This window comes from Platalea leucorodia (assembly GCF_965183815.1).
Source record: "Platalea leucorodia genome assembly, chromosome: 14".
Classification (NCBI taxonomy): domain Eukaryota; kingdom Metazoa; phylum Chordata; class Aves; order Pelecaniformes; family Threskiornithidae; genus Platalea; species Platalea leucorodia.
In genome coordinates, this window is record NC_138836.1 from 9,442,265 (window position 1) to 9,458,372 (window position 16,108).

General features: G+C 47.0%; 1 protein-coding gene across 4 annotated transcripts in view; it reads right to left on the reverse strand.

Moving 5' to 3' along the window:
• The window catches only part of RAB11FIP4 (RAB11 family interacting protein 4), a 72,664-nt gene that overhangs the window by 20,432 nt on the left and 36,124 nt on the right, over nucleotides 1-16,108 (reverse strand). For 2 of the 4 annotated variants that reach the window (XM_082326935.1, XM_082326932.1), the window contains exon 1: nucleotides 6,753-6,801. The exons of 1 other annotated variant lie outside the window; for it this stretch is intronic. The gene's annotated coding sequence lies outside the window, so the exon portion shown is untranslated. One more of the 4 variants, XM_082326933.1, reaches the window with a different exon arrangement.

Sequence of the window (16,108 nt, forward strand, 5' to 3'; positions counted from 1 at the left end):
CCCAGTATACCAGGAGACAGGGAAGAAAAGAGGATCCAAGTCTCTCACCACTGGGCAATTTGATTAGCAAGAGCTGGAACCATCACACACGACCAGGAACAAGAAATGCCATGTGCACGTCAGCCATGGCACTTCCCTCCCCAGGATCATGCCCCCGACCTGCACCCGCCTGACAAGCTGAATCTGCTAGCTGTGGGACAGATGCAGGTCTGAGTCCCTGCACCCTCCGCATCCAGTTTCTTCCCAGCAAAAGTGCAGGAAAAGTCACCTCACCACAACTGGAAAGGAAGAGATGCCACGTGGAGGTGTGCCAGGCTTGGCAGTCTCAGATGAAATGTTACTTACTGTTGCACATCCATCATAGAGAAAATCCAGACTCTCCCATCTTTATTTAAGCAGCCACTGCATTGGAAGGCAAGTATTCTCCTAATTACTGGGTAACGCAGAAGGGTGTGAAGCATTTCTCACCAATGTGTTTTAGAAACACGCCACTCCTCTACGAACGTTTGCATATTCACACCAAGTGGGCTATGAACTTTTTAAAAGCACAGATTCTCCCCCAACATATTTCCTTTCCTGTTCAGTTGTCAGGCAGCGGTGGGGAGATGCTGATCTACCCTTTGGTCTGACTGGAAACAGGAGAAACTATGCAAGAGGAAAATGCAGAAGCACTAAGTGAGACCACACTTCTGCATCCGCGTCCACAAGGAAGCTGAGCAAATGACTGCCGGCTCTCACCCATGCAGCTGCGGCCGAGCACAAGGCAGAGCAGGGGCTGCCATGCGCGGTGACGCGGGTTGCAGGTAGGTTGATGGGGGAAGGAAGAAGTCATAGAAACTGCTTCCATCTCTTGCTGCAACATGGAAGAACTCCAAGTCTCCCCACAAAGCTGGGAGTTTAAAATCTCTCAGAGTTCAAGATCAGTGTGCAGAGCATGGTTATTTTACTAAGCTGTTCAAATAAGAAGCTATTTTAGGGCCACAAGTTAGTTTGTTCAATGCAATAGCTTCCTCTGACTGTTTAGTTACTCAAATCTAATATTTGAAGCTCAGTTTAAGGCAAAGCTTCACACACTGCTGCTGTGACTATTGGAAGGGACTTCTAGGGGCAAGTTCATTCCTAAGACCCAAATCTACGATCGAGTGCTGGACAGCATCCTGGAAAGCTGGTGAAGGATCCCCAGAGGGCAAGCTATGCCTGTGCCGCAATGCACTGCCAGCCTCCCTTTCCCTCGCAGATAACATCTGTATCTCATACAATTGTGCAATTCAAGGACAACAGGTTTTGACTGAAAGATCAGGCTTCAGCTTCTGGGCTGTTCACACTGAACCACATGAGCGGAGGGCACAGAGGTTCTGAAAGGCCGCTTTGTGCTCTGGATAGCAAGTTCAAACTGACGTGCCTTTTCCAAGGCAGAGGAGAAGGGCAGCGTGCGGCCTGGAGCCAGGCAGGGAACGGCAGGAGTCAGGAGTGTTTACACTCTGCTACCTGTCACTTTAATTGGCCATAATAGACATGCCAGACCTCATCATGCACAGGGTCTAGATCCAAGCACTCCTTTTCACAGGTCATTGCTTATGCTCTGAAAGTTTTAACATTAAAAGACTTTAGCAGACTGCTAATTTGCTAATCCTCCAAAGAAAGTTTAAAAAAAAGAAAAAAAAGGCTCTTTCTCATTACTTTGAGGTTGCACCCCATCAATCCATGGGCTGCTTCCCACTACTGGGCTATCATACACTCATCAACCATCACTGGAGGCTCAAAGCAGGGAGCACCCCTTTGCAGAAAAAAACATCCTAGTGTGCAGCATTAGGTACAAGAGTACATTCCCTTCACCGTTGGCATGGACGGGGCCAGCACATCAGCCATAGACCTCAGAATAAAACCCACCAGATTGCTTGGTAACTTGTTCCAACATTGATCAGGGCACTTTTAGCTCTGAGCTACAAGACAGTTTCCATTCACTTTCACATACCTAAAAAAAGAGGCGCGAAGTGGCACCATGCTGGTATGCCGTGAGGATGCCACAAATGTCACTCAGAAACTCTAAAGGTGTCCACTCCAGTAAGAGCAGGAATGAGACCATATTATCTGAAAAAGTCTCTGCTAACATTTCTAGTGTGAAATGCTTTCGATTGTGCAAGCTGCCGGACCTCTGAGGACTGGTACCAGGGCCCTTCCCATTCAGCGAACTGCTGGGACAGCCCACACCAGGTCCCCGCCTGCCGCCCCCTCCTCCTGGGCCGGGCACCCAGATCAGGCAGCCGTATGCTGAAACGAGCTGTGGTCAACTCAGCATCGCCTTTGCAGCATGCACAGGGGTGCTGCAGCCCCTGGTTTAAAAAAGCTGGTATACAACTGAAAAAAAAAACAAAACCCCAAAAAACATTATTCATGATATTTGCCTAAAAAGATCTGCACAGCAGATAATAAATGTGACATAATTAACCCTCTTGAGAAGCCTTTGCGTTGAGATGAGACAATCTCTTTCTATTTTTAAAGTCAGAACAGCAGTAACAAGGAGGGAGGACAGAAAATGTCAAACTCTTACCAAGGATCATTTCCTGGGACTGACGCTCAGGCCTGCCCCTGTTAAACCTGCTGCTTTGGGCAACGGGGCCAGTGAAGGTAGCACGAGTATATCGCGGGCAGTAGCATTTACCATTATGTTGGCATGGACAGTCGGTGACAAAATTATGAAGACCGCTGTGCCCTGGGCACCACAGGCCAGATGCCACAACATTCCTCGCACACAGGAAATGCAGAGCTGCAGGTCATAGTTAAAGGCACACCAAAGACACCCCAGTATGGACCAGCCTTAACACCAAGGGTCAGAGGTAAGCTCAGATTTCATTATTTTGAAGCAATACAAGTGAACACCTATAGCATGTCAAAGAGAGCTGGAGGCTGCTTGCAAAGAAATGTCTTTTATTTTAAGCCTAAAGCATAGTTCAGCACTCGCTTCTCAGTTCAGTTCCTTAATTATCCAAGTCTGTAAGTTACAAAATGCTCTTTGCAACTGGTGTTTGCTGCTCAGGAGACAGCTGAGCTCACACACCAACTTGTTTTCTTTGACAAGCCTCAAGGTCAGCCCGTCGGGTGCTCAGTAAATAGCAAAAAACTTGCATCATACTTGCCTGCGGGTGCTGCAGGCACATGGGTAAAGAGCTCCTTCAGCAACTGAGTGCTGCTCCAGACCGTGGCTGGGCGAGGAGGAGGGTACTCCTGGTACCTCCAGGAGTACCATCAGGCACAAACAGCGTGAAGAACAGGGAGAAACTGTCCCAAGCAGGAACAGTTCTGCCTGTGTCTAAGCTAATTATTTACAGGAGCCCTGGTCAAATTCCCTTCCCCCAGAGAATTTGGAAACTATAATATTTGCATTTCTTTTCTATACTACTGCAAGTCTGGCCTCCAGCAAACACAAGGAAATAAATACATTTAAAGAAAAACAAAGAAAATAAGATTTTTGCCTCACAAATCATATTTCTGTCTACCCACCCACCCGGGTTAGATTACACTGCAGTCTCCAGAGGGGAGGAATGATTGGGGAATGGGAGCAATTTCAGACCCCAAGAGGTAGAGAAACATCTCGAGTTTCCCCAGCACAGTAAGAAATCCAGCCATGCCTGATGATGACTAGTTTACGTTGGCAAGCAGAGGGAAAGCATTAAGGATGTGGCTTTACTCTAGTTTATATGGAAACACTTCCCAGAACCCATTGGTCAGTCTGAATGCAGACAAGCCTAAAAACTAATTTACTTCATGTTTAAGAAATACTTTAGAGCTACTAAAGAGCTCTTCATTAGGAGGAGGAAGGAGCTCCAGGACCTTGGCTGCTCTTCAGCTGGTGGCTGGGCAAACCACAGGTTAAGGCGTCTGTCTCTGCTGCAGGAATAACTGGAATTGCAGCCTTTATCCAGCAAAGCTTGGAAGCACTGATATTTAAAAATTTTCAGTCTCCCCATCTATTTATAAAAGGCATTTTATTTATTTTTAAAGAAAGGCTCTCACATACCTGCTCTTTTATTTCCTTACAATGAAGTGAACACACTTACTTGTAGAAGGGCTTCCCTTTATTATTTCTTGAAGTCTGCCAAGCACATCATGGTGCTCAAAACGTGACAAACACAAATTAACAACCCAGTGATCATAAACTCTGGCACGTTCAGCAGACTGTGTTTTTTCACTTATATGGTAAAACAGAAAACATGGCTTATTTTAGAGTTTATAGCTATGCATAGGCAGGAGATATTTCTGCCCTTGAACCTGCACAGACAAAACAGATAGGGACCAAGTCGAAATCATTTATAACAACATTCGTTGGCACACTGAAAACAAGATTCAAAGCAGAGCCATATCCAGAGACCCCTAGTACTAACCAGCAGTATTAGCTGCAACACAGTGCCCAAAGCACTGTTCTATGTTGTCGGGAAGCACTTACAGAGCCTGTCTCATGTTCAGTGCAGCAATCATCCTAAATGACTATGGAAAGAACAAAAGGAATTACATTATTACGCTGCAATTCAGAATTTAGGGGGTCAGCTACCCAAGCATGCCGAGCATTTGAGAATACTGAAGTTTGGATAATGGTTAACTCAGCAGCAACCCATGATTAGTTTTATCACTGTTTAAAATATTTCACTAGGACACTGTATTCAAAAGACAGAAAGAGTTTAGCTCAAGGTATGCTCAACACATGTAACAGGACTGGTTAATCAATAACTGAAGCAAAGCTATTCCATTCCTCTTGCGATTTTGGCATGGAAAGTGTTTTGTTTTGCAGCCTTTGCACATGGCCAAGATCCCCAACCACTGTGGTGGTAAGAGCCGTGACAAAGCAACCACAGCTACAAAACATCTGCACATCAGGTGGCTTCTGGGAGATTTGCTGCTGTTTGCAGTAATTCTTCAAATAATAAAGTTAAAAGAAGCCTATTAAGAGAGGTTTTAAAACTGCTTGAAGGCTACCACATCTAGCAACGGGAAGAGCTCAAGCTCCTCTCAACTTGGGCAGATGCTGCCAAACAGCCGCTAGAAATTCCACAATCATCTCCTCCTGTACGCAGTTGTGTGAATAGTATTCCACACTACTGCACAGATCTGGCGGTGACACTATGCTATTCCCCCCTCCCCAGAAATCAGAAGGGCCACAGGCAGAAAATCACTCGCATCTCCAACAAGTTCACGCTTTGCTCCTTACTGAGAACCAAGAAACGATTAGGGAAGGGCAATCCAGTCCCATCACTGGGGAGCAAGCCCACCATCTGACTGGTAAGACTGCTTTTTACAGGAGCAGCTATAATAGCATATTAAAAGGGACCATAATCACATATTATACTGGTATAAGCTTGAATACAGGTACCATGAAGTCCATGCTCAGGGAGCCTGTTCTGAACCTATTTCAGAAGCGTTCTCTTATCTGTCCCTCCTCCTTAACATAAGTAGTTAAATCAGACAAATAACACGAGGTCTTTTTCAGATAAATTGTTATTTGTGCCCCCAAAGCCACTAACCTTATAAATCTGCTGGAATGAATGAAGATTGTTGGTACTACCAAAGCAGCAACATCAAACTGCCACCCCAAAATCCGCACTAGCACGGCACAGAGCGCGGGCAGCCCCGAGACTGCTGCCATAGGTCACTTCTGCGTAACAGAAAAGCACAACCGCCTGTCTCCATTTCAGAGACAAACAACTCCAGACCGAGAACTGTTAACATCTCCTACGCTCCCCACCGCTGAAAGCTTCAGAGGAAGATCTCTGCTGTGTGCTGCTTTCTTGCGCTGCCAAGCACATATTGCACAGGCCCAACGCTGCTCAGCTATGTACATCAGAGGCAGTACCGCTTCACCGACTGCATCAGAGCAACGCAGGTCCCACATGAGGGCTACATATGAGACCTGTAGTTACGGAACAGACTGTCGTGACAGCCACATACTAACTGCAAATCATTTTTTCCTGGCTATGTCACCAGCATCCCAGAGCCAGCAAATGTATTCAGAACCACAGTTGGGTATTAAAAACATTCAACAATAAGTAATGGCAATCCAAACACCATCACCAGCGCCACAGAAAATAATTACAGAACAAGCCCCTTGCTTGCATTCACCCTTAAAAAGTACTATTTTCTCTTCTTCCCCTTTTAAAGATTTGAAGCCCAGAGAGTCAGGCATCTCCAGGTGACAGCCCCGAGTGCCGCAGGAGGCTCGGCTGTGCAGAAGACACCCCCTTCTGCCCCGACACCCCCATTTCACCACGCACGGCTGCCGAGGCACAGCCCCATACGGTTCTGCATTTTCCCCATATAAGAGCGTTACCAGAGCTCCCCAGGACCTGCCTGCTTCCACAGCGAGTCCAACCTTTTTCAGCGTACACAACTCCGGAGTGAAAAACCCCTCCCTAAGCAAACAAGAAAAAAAACAAAACCAACAGCGGGGTTTCGCTATACCTGCGTTATTTCCTGGATTTCAAAACGCTCCCTGCAACCGTGAAAACGCAGACAGCGCTGCAGAAAGGTCACAGAGATGCTTTAACACCCCGCCTCGACCCCCAACGACCCTGCATACACCAAACCCCCCTTCCCTCACGCTGCAGCCCCGGCGCCGGCTCCCGCTCTGCCCCTGAGGGGCAGAGCGGGAGCCGGCGCCGGGGCTGCAGCGTGGAAATCCCCAACACCGCCGCCAAACTTCCCCCTCACCCGACACGAAAGCACCGGTTGCCTCCCGCCTTCTGCTCCCGGTCTTCCCGTACCTGACCCGGGAGCCCGGTACCGTCCCCCACGCCCCGTTCCCTCCCCTCAGAGGAGGCGGGCGAAAAGCGGCGGTAGCGTTTGGGCGGGCAACAGTTGGCGGCGCGCGCGGGGCCCGCCCCGCCGTTGCTAGGCGACGCGGGGGGTCGGGTGTAGGCGGTCGGTACCGGGGTTCCGTGACGTCACAGCGCGGGTGTGAGGGGTGTGCGGACACAAACGTCCCCGTCCCACGCCGGGGTGAGTTCGGGGGGTTGTGGGTTCGTTGTTTGCGGTTGGCTGCGAGAAACCGTTTTTCGGTTAATTCGTGTGAGTGACGTCTCCTCCACCCTGCCGGGGGGTTTCGTCGTCATGCTTCAGTTTTGCTCCAAATTACCCGTAGCAACGGGAAATCCTTGGGGTTCCTGAGAGGGAAATGCTTGGGGTTCCTGAGAAATGAAATGTGGCTTAAAACCCGAATATTTCTAAATATATACCTATATATCTGTGCTCAAACTAGGGCAGCCAGCGCGCTGTTCGGGAGAAGGGCACCCCGCAGATCTGGGTGAGGGCAGGTAGAGCATCGCCTCCACCCGGGCAGGCGCACCCACCCTCCTCTCCCAACCAGCCCCGTCCTGCGGATGGTGTGCCTGCAAGGAACACATCTGACACGCCAACGGAGGAATTTTTACAGGCCGATCTCGTGTTGCCGACACCTCGTAAAGAGAAGGAGTGCCCTGGCGGCCAGGCACCCCGAGGGCAGCGGGGTGGCGGGTCCCTGGACGGGGACAGTCTCTGGGGACACCAGGGTTCACTGGGGATGACCTTGCCTGCCGGGTGTGCCCTCATTCCTACAACTGGGTGACGATAAAACGCATGTACGGCCTCCCCGTGATGGTGATACCGGTCCAAAACACCCTCAGTGTGCTACAAAGCAAAACAGATCCTGTTAGGAAGTGATGTCTGTTTTGTCCTTGATTTTAATCCCTTTAGTTACAAGATAAAGAAAAGCAAAACAAAAAGGCTGAGAACACTCACAGACTTCATTATTTTACATTCACTTCGCTGCTTAGAAGTTGTGTAACTTCCTTTTTTGCAACACCTCCTAAGAATTGTGTTTACTGTGCTGTCTGTGCTAATAAAGACAAAATTAAATAAAATCTGTTTCTATGGCTTTGCAGTAGAGGACTCCAAGCCAGAGGGTGGTATTCAAACAAACATTTTCTGCAAAACTCCTGTCCAGGAGCCAAACTCTGCCCTTCCTGACTGTCACAGTTCTCACTGGAGAGCTAACACACGGAAGGGAACACCGTCCTGCAGGATTCAGCCAAGAGACGAGCACCTCCCTCCCAACCGTAATGGCGCCGAAAGACTTGGAAAACGAAAGCATCGCCAGTCGTTACCCTGCCGTTGGATCCGGCCATAGTCCAACACCCGTTTTTAAAGTTAACTTTGGGTATTTCAAAAGAGTTACACAAAGCTGTTTGTGGCGTACTTTAGTGAGTGCTCATGTACAGAGTTACAGTGGTGTTGAGCGAAAGATGATTAAGGTACTTTATACTTCTATCCTCAAATACTTTTGGACTTCACTGTGTCCAAAGACAGGACGCTTTCTGGAGAGGAGAGAGGCCCAGGACTCACTTGGAGCAGAGGGTACTGAAATTATAAGAAAACAGACCAAAGCAGGCAGTGACAAGTCCACCGGCTCATGCTTCACTCAAACCCATCTACCAGCTTAACGTCGCATGTCCCAGGTATGGCCTGAGCCTGCCTTCATTTGCATCGCAGCCAGCAACTTCTAAGTGTAAAAATATTGTCGTTCAAAAAGCAAAAGAAAAGAAAAAGAAATTCATTGGCCTCAATTATTATATGCAAAGCTTAAAGCAATTCACTGAACTTGACCCTTTAACCAGTTCATCGAAAGAAAATGAAAAGAATTCCCTCTTTGCTGAACAGAGAAGCACTGGAAGGGTGGAGGATGCCTTAGGTTTAGTGTAATAAAGTGTAACAGCAGCAGATGAAAGCGAAGTGCACCTTCAGCCACGACACGCTGCCGTCCTCGCGTGTCCAGGGAGGTCCCTCGGACTCAGCAGGGCAGGCCTCGGGGCAGCTCCCCGCACACGCGCGGGACCCGGCAGACCCTGGGCTCCCTGCGGTGGCAGCGGGGCTCCGGAGCCTTCGTGTTCGGGAGCTCGCCCAGGAAGCTGAGCAGAAGCTGGTAATGAATGGTGTAACAGGGATCAAAAACACCTCCTAGACCTGCTTTTATTCATTAATCTAAATTAACGGGAAAGCAATTTTTACAAGACAGATCTGGGGACAGACAACTTCACTGCTTATTAAATAGGATACTTCTAAAATCTGCTTTTCCTTTCAGTATTCATTTTGAAAGAGGTAGTTCTATGTCAAGGGTTCATTGCAGAATAAGTAACAATCATAAATAAAATAAGTACTTGCACAGTACATTTTTTAATGGTTTTCCTGAAAGATGCAAGTAAGAAGTGTTTGTATTGTTACAGTGATTGGGCAGTATTACGGCACATTGTGAAATGGTTCCTGATACTTACAGAATCATTAGCCAACACAGCCATACTTTCAATAGCCTGTGATGAGCAAAATGTAAAATAAATGTTTAACAGATAAAGCAGCAATAGTTAAAACTAATATTATAATAGAGATGTTAAGAACATAAGTACAACTGTTTGGTACACCTGCTGAATGTGTTAGTATGCTACCCAGAGCTTTGCCATTTATTACACAGTAATAACTGAGAAGGCATAAATGTCTCATTGATAGAAGCATTCCTCAGTAAAGGTCCTAGAAAACGTACAGGTTTTAGACAATCACTTCTTATTAAGGAATGACTGTATAAAAACTTTATTAAATAATAACCATAGCTATAATACAGGTCCATTTCTCACTTCACTAAAGCTAAGCCTGATTAAGTGGAGATTGTTATAGGCTGGCTTTGATCTCCATTGAGACAAAAAAACCTTATTTTTTACATATTTCATGGTAAAGTGATAATTTTCTGTTTAATACAACTTATGATTTGTTTCCTACAAAGGGAAAAGCAGAGCACGCTGTCATGGCTGAGGGCGGGCAGGTGGCCATCACTGCCTTCTCTTGGAGGAATGAGAACTGCATCGGGAGTGGCACAGACTTTCAACTGCTTCATATCTAAGAGCAGCAAGGGTGAGGAGGAAGGGCTGCATGGCTGCATGAAATGCCCAGGATAGCAGTTTCTGCTTAGTAAGACTGGCAGCTGCAACTCCAGTGAGTCAGCGCCACAGAAGGAGATGTTGCATGACCCATTTTTCCCATCTGAGATTGGAGGTCTATTCTCTTGTCGTGTCTTCAGGCAGCTGAGGAATCTGTGCAGGTTAGTAATAGCTCAGATGACCACAGGCACTGAAATATGCTCCAGGCTTCATGCTTAGTTTGCATGAATAGGATCTGCACACTGAGACCCTCACAAGCATGGTATTTTCTGACTCCATCAATAGCAGATTTTCTGCTTTTCAAAGGAAAGCCGTGCAATGGCAGACACGCTCCTCCAGTTCCATAAAAGCTGGCCCCTGACAATGGCAGGGCATTCCCTTACACTCAGTTCCCCTCTTAATTTATCATGATTTTTCCTAAATCCCGCCTGCCAAACGCCCACTTGTACACAGTGGTATTTGCAAAGTAGGTGTACTCTGAGTCCTGTCCAGGGTTTGAGGTTAGGAGAGTGACAACTACCTGTCTGTTAATGGAGAGTAGACTTTTATCCTCATTACCACAGGAAAGAAAAGAGATAGTTACAGTGGCAAAAGGATGCTTGGTACTGCCAGATCCCACAGATGAATAACGCTAAGCATTCTGAAAAAGGTGCTTCCAGAAGCATGCCAGAGGAAATTTGGGCAAAATATTCATATTTGGGTGCTCAGAGGAAGATTGCTAAATACATAGCTGAGTGCCTGAATCACAATCACTGCTGACTTCCAGCAGCAGCCAGAGCGCCTGCCGAAACCAGGCGCTCCTGGCCAGGAAATGCTGGGCAGGGTATGTTGTTGAAAGGGTTTACGGCAGGGCAACCTGCTGATCCTGTACAAAGCACTGCAATTTCTTCTGGAGCAATTCTGAACAAAGGCTGGCACCTCCTCTGCTGTTCCAGAGGCAGAATCCTTCCTCTGAAGCTCCCTAACGCATCGCTCACAGGCTAGTCACTCTAATGGCAAGAAACTGGAGCTGAAATGTGAAGAACAGAGACTAATTAATAATGAAGATAATGAGATCACCAGAATGTATATACCAAACCCGCATCTTAATTATCTCATGAAAACTGGCAACTCCAATCATGCTTTAAGGGCCTTTAATCACGCTCTCTCTGATGAATATTGGTGGATATTTTGCACAGATACTTATGTAAAAATACCTTTTGTGTGTGTTTTCCCCCTACAATAATAGCCGGCCAAGTTACTACTGCATGTAACAACTCTGCTTCAAAATGAGGTATCGCAGACTAGTAATTACAGCTGGTCTGATCTTCATCTCATCTCCTCTCATCTGATTTTGGAGTGCCTCCTTTGAAGCAAATGCAACGCGACTGGTGTGAATTACTGCAGTATTATTATGAATCACTTTTATCATGGCAGAACAAACCAAGAATGATCCCTAATTACGCTAGTCTCTGCAGAAACACAGGGAGCACATGTCCCTGCCCCAAAGATCTTACAATCAGAACAGGCAAAGATAGACTTCGAGGTAGGGAAAAGGGGACAGAGGGAGTGCAGAATGAACTCTCTCCTGACTACAATTTGTTCCCACGACTTGTTTGCAGGGGAAGTCAGAAGGAGGCTAAGATAGGATGAACCCAGGAAAAGCGTGGAGCTGCTGAGCTGAGGACTGTAGGGGGGAAGAACCAGTCTGCATTTACAGCAGACAGAGCCTGTTCAGCGCCTTCTGCAGCCTCCTCCCTGCCCTCCCCATCCCTGCATCCCTGGACGAGGTGAGGAGGTCAGCTCCAAACTGCAGCTGCAGGGGCACATTGCTCTGGGTGGAGCTGCCTCAGCTCCACCCCTGCTCCCACTCCCAAAAAACAAGACCCTCAAGTGTCTGCAGAGTTTAGCAAGTAAGGAAGCAGCTCTTTAAACTCTACACCATGGGGCAGACCATGGGGGTCTGCTCTCCCTGTGATCCCCATTAACGTTAATAAGAGCAGAGTGCTTGCTTGTACGCTATCCTCAGGAGTACAGCAGGCAGCCTGGCAGATCAAACGGCACAGGTCAAGTGAAGGGCTCGCAACAGAAGGTCTCTGCGCAGACGAGAGCGCTGAAGGCAGGATGGGGCTGGCTGAGGGCCCATTAGCATCAGTTCCTTGGGCCTATAATGAAGCTGGACCTAACTCTGTGGCATGCAATTGTAGGGTAAAGACATTTCAGGGGACTTACACATCGCTTTCTCTAGAGATGAGCTACTTGCAACCTCTTTGCCATCAGTAGGTTACATTTTGGTGGCTTAATGAGGCTGCATTTGGAGAGATTTTCTGTGCTCCTCCCCAAAAGCCTGAGGGACAGTAAGTCAAGAACTGCAAATCCAAAAGCCAGATATTGGAATGGGATATGCACTCCGCTCTGAAAAGCAGTTTATTTTTTGCTCACCACTGCAACTCTATCATTAGGTTTTTCGTATCAAGCTCCGAAGGTGTCTCATAATAGTAGCTGCGAATCCACAATTAAAGCACCTTTGTCAAAAGCGTTACAAAAATATGCCAGGCACAACATCTATTCTATTTAGCCTTTGTCAAAGTGCCCAATAATAAAAAATTAAAATAAAACAACAGGTTACATGAGCAAATTCAAGTGAAAAATATGTAGCCTGTCCTTTAGAAATGGGCTGGGAGGACTGTGCAGACTGAGGGTATGGACACATTGCCTTTGCAGGTAAGAGCACAGAAGACGGCAAGGAAAGCGTGAGCGTACCTCAGCCACCTCAGTGCTTAAACCAAGGCGGAGCCAAGCAGCTCTGTGTTGCACCAAAGAGATGAAAACCTGTTTACTCAGCTGCCTATGCTGTGGCAAATTAACTCAGCTCCTCTGAGGCTGGAGTACTGTAGGCTTTATTGGCTGGTTTATCTGAGCAAGCAACTGGCCAGGAGCGAGGCAAGCCTGGCGATGTGGACGGAGCAGGGGGTTCTGACAGCCCTTCTGATGGATGAGTAGCTCTGCTGGATTCTGCTTCGCACGGTCTGTAAAAGACAGGCTGCTGGCTGAAGAACACACCTTTTGGTAGTTTCAGCTCTGAGCATGTTTCCATGACATGGTTTTAAGCTTTTAGCCCCTACTCTGCATAATATAACTTGTTAGCAGAGGAAAGAAAAAGAAAAACAATCAGCTGGCCAGGACAAGAATAATTCATGCTCACCAGTGGCACATGGCACATGGCTGACAGCAAGGTCACAGAACAGAGCATCCTAAAGCACTGAAGAGCCTGTACTGACCTCACGGGTGCCACTTTGCTTTGGTCCTGCTGCTTGTTTGCATTAACATATCTCTTTAATCACACAATCACATGCTATTTCCCACTGGTCTGGATCTGTTCAGGACACAGGCTGGATGGTGCTCAGTTTATCAGCAACTATTCAATATCTGCTTTAGTCTCCTCGATCAAAGTGTAGCTTCATGTCTTATTTACGGCTACTACTAACAGCCTGCTCTGTAGACAGAACTACTTATTTTCCCCCAAGCTTTTCTGTGGTGTTCATCACCCTGACATCTGAGTGCTTTGCTAAGATGAATTCATCTTCATAAAGCCTCTTCAAAACGAGAGAAGATGGTATTGCCATTTTACAGATCAGGAGCTGTTGCACAGACAGATTGAGGTCAAACATTTCCAGTCATGATAGGTCCTAATATGAAATGTCTCAGATCTAAATTTTTTTAGGTATCTTCAAATATAACACCAAACCAAAAATATTCTGTTTTGTGTGTTAAAATAGAGCTCTGACTGGCTCTTTACGAAGTCAGGTATTACAAGAACAGGAAAGGAGTAGGAACTGTAAGAAATAAGGATGAAAGCTTTCTGATGCCAGTCTCAGGAATACTGAAAACCCATACAGATAACCCATGTGGATATAAAACACATTATGAGCCTTCAATGAAGCAGCAAAATATACCTTGAAAAACTAGACACATGGGAATTCTTCTCTGCAGTTTACAACACAGGACCAAATCCTGAGAGCACAGTTTAAGGTAGGAGGAATTGCAGGTTGTCTCCATTTCTTGGGGTCCGGCCCATTAAGCATGGACAAAACCAGAAAGCTTTCTAGTGCAGAAGACCACCCTGGGAAGGAAGGCTTTTGTTTTATTAGTGTGTTAAAAGCATCTGTGGATCAAATGTGCCAGTATCACTTTACAGCATGAAAAAGCTGCCCACGGGACTCTCAAGACTCATCTTTTCAAACGCTGATACCTCTTTGTCAGTTTTAATAAAAGGCAGCTACAAAAACAAAGTGGGCCATGTGGTCTCAATGAAGCAGAGACCGTGGCAATCAATAACAGAAACAATCTGCACTTACTTGCTGGGAGAATTTGCTTTTAGCAGCAACATCTATATAACAAGACATCACTCAAGACCTCCCTTCGATTTTTCTTGGGACAATGAGCCCACTGTGCCCAAAGCACATCTGTGCTTATGGAGATTTGCAAATCCAGGACAGTGTTTAGACTGATAACATGACCATGCAACATATGACGATGGATCGGAGCTTGCAGGATGTTTGATCCTCCCTCTTCTGTCCTAAACTGGACACTTTTCTGTCTCAAAAGTAAACTTCTCTGATAAAAACGTTGATTTTTTTAATGCAACATAGACATTATTTTCTGCTGCACTTCATGATCTCTTTCACAGAAGGCCACAGAAGTGGCTCTGCGCACGGGTCTGCCAGATACAAGCTCCTGTCTCCAGCCCTGGTTTTTAGCAGATGAATGAGGTAGGCGTACAGTTAGGAAAGACAATGGAACTTGGGAAGAGGAGGGATGTGGAAGCTAAAAGAAAGCCTTTTTCATTTGTTATTCCTGAAAGACACGAAACTGCCACAGCAAATGTCTTTCAGTTAAGACTCCTGATACGTCCCAGGCCCACAGACTGTATATAATTTAGATCAGTTAAATTACACTGCACATGAAAGTTTTATTTGTTTGGAAAGTTGCAGCTGAGGCCATTAACCTTCTCTGTCTTATCACTCCAGTGCCATCTCCATGTAGCACTGTCCTGGTTTCAGCTGGGATAGAGTTAATTTTCTTCTTGGTAGCCGGTGTGGGGCTGTGTTTTGGGTTTAGGATGAGAACAATGTCGATGATACAGTGATGCTAAGTAGTTGGTTCTTGCTAAGTAGTGCTAAGCAGTTGCTAAATAGGTGCTAAGTGGCGCTCACGCTGGTCAAGGACTTTTCAGCTTCCCCTGCTCTGCCGGGGGCACAAGAAGCTGGGAGGGGGCACAGCCGGGGGTGGGTGGGGGGGTGTGCTGACCCAGACTGGCCCAAGGGCTATTCCATACCATATGACGTCATGCTCAGTATATAAGCTGGGGGAAGAAGAAGGAAGGGGGGACATTGGGGACATTGGGCATGATGGCGTTTGTCTTCCCGAGTAACCGTTACACGTGATGGAGCCCTGCTTTCCTGGATAGCACCTGCCTGCCGATGGGAAGGAGGGAATGAATTCCTTGTTTTGCTTTGTTTGCGTGCACGGTTTTTGCTTTGCCTATTGAACTGTTCTAATTTATTTTACTTCAGTTATTAAACTGTTCTTATCTCAACCCACGAGTTTTCTCCCTTTTACCCTTCTGATTCTCTCCCCCATCCCACTGGTGGGGAGTGAGCGAGCGGCTGCGTGGTGCTTAGTTGCTGGCTGGGGTTAAACCACGACAAGCACATACCTAGTAAGTGGGGCTTCTTAAACAGAGCTGGTCGTCTAGCCAAATGCCACCAAGGCCACACGCTGGCTGTCACACCCATCGGGAACAAGGTGGCCTTGACTCAGTCCCCTGGCACTGACAGCTATGGTATCAAGGCTAAGAAGGAAGTTGTTTGACAGAGGGATGAGAAGGTTATAAAGTGCAGGACCTGAACTGTTTGCTGTGTTTGACCATTTTCACAAGATTAAGTTGGCGCGGCTCTGCATCAGGGGCTCAGGGACTCTGCTGCCTTACAGTGATCCGTAACCTCTTGCAGTGCCAGCGCTGAGCACTGCAGTGCCATGCCAGCTGAGCTCCCATCTTCCACTGTCACCCGTGCCTGCACGGTGACAGCACAGTGTGACAGACCCCAACATCCAGCCCCTTGCAGACCCTAGGTCACCACGGATACAAGAGAGACATGCACCGGTTCATTTTGTGTGAC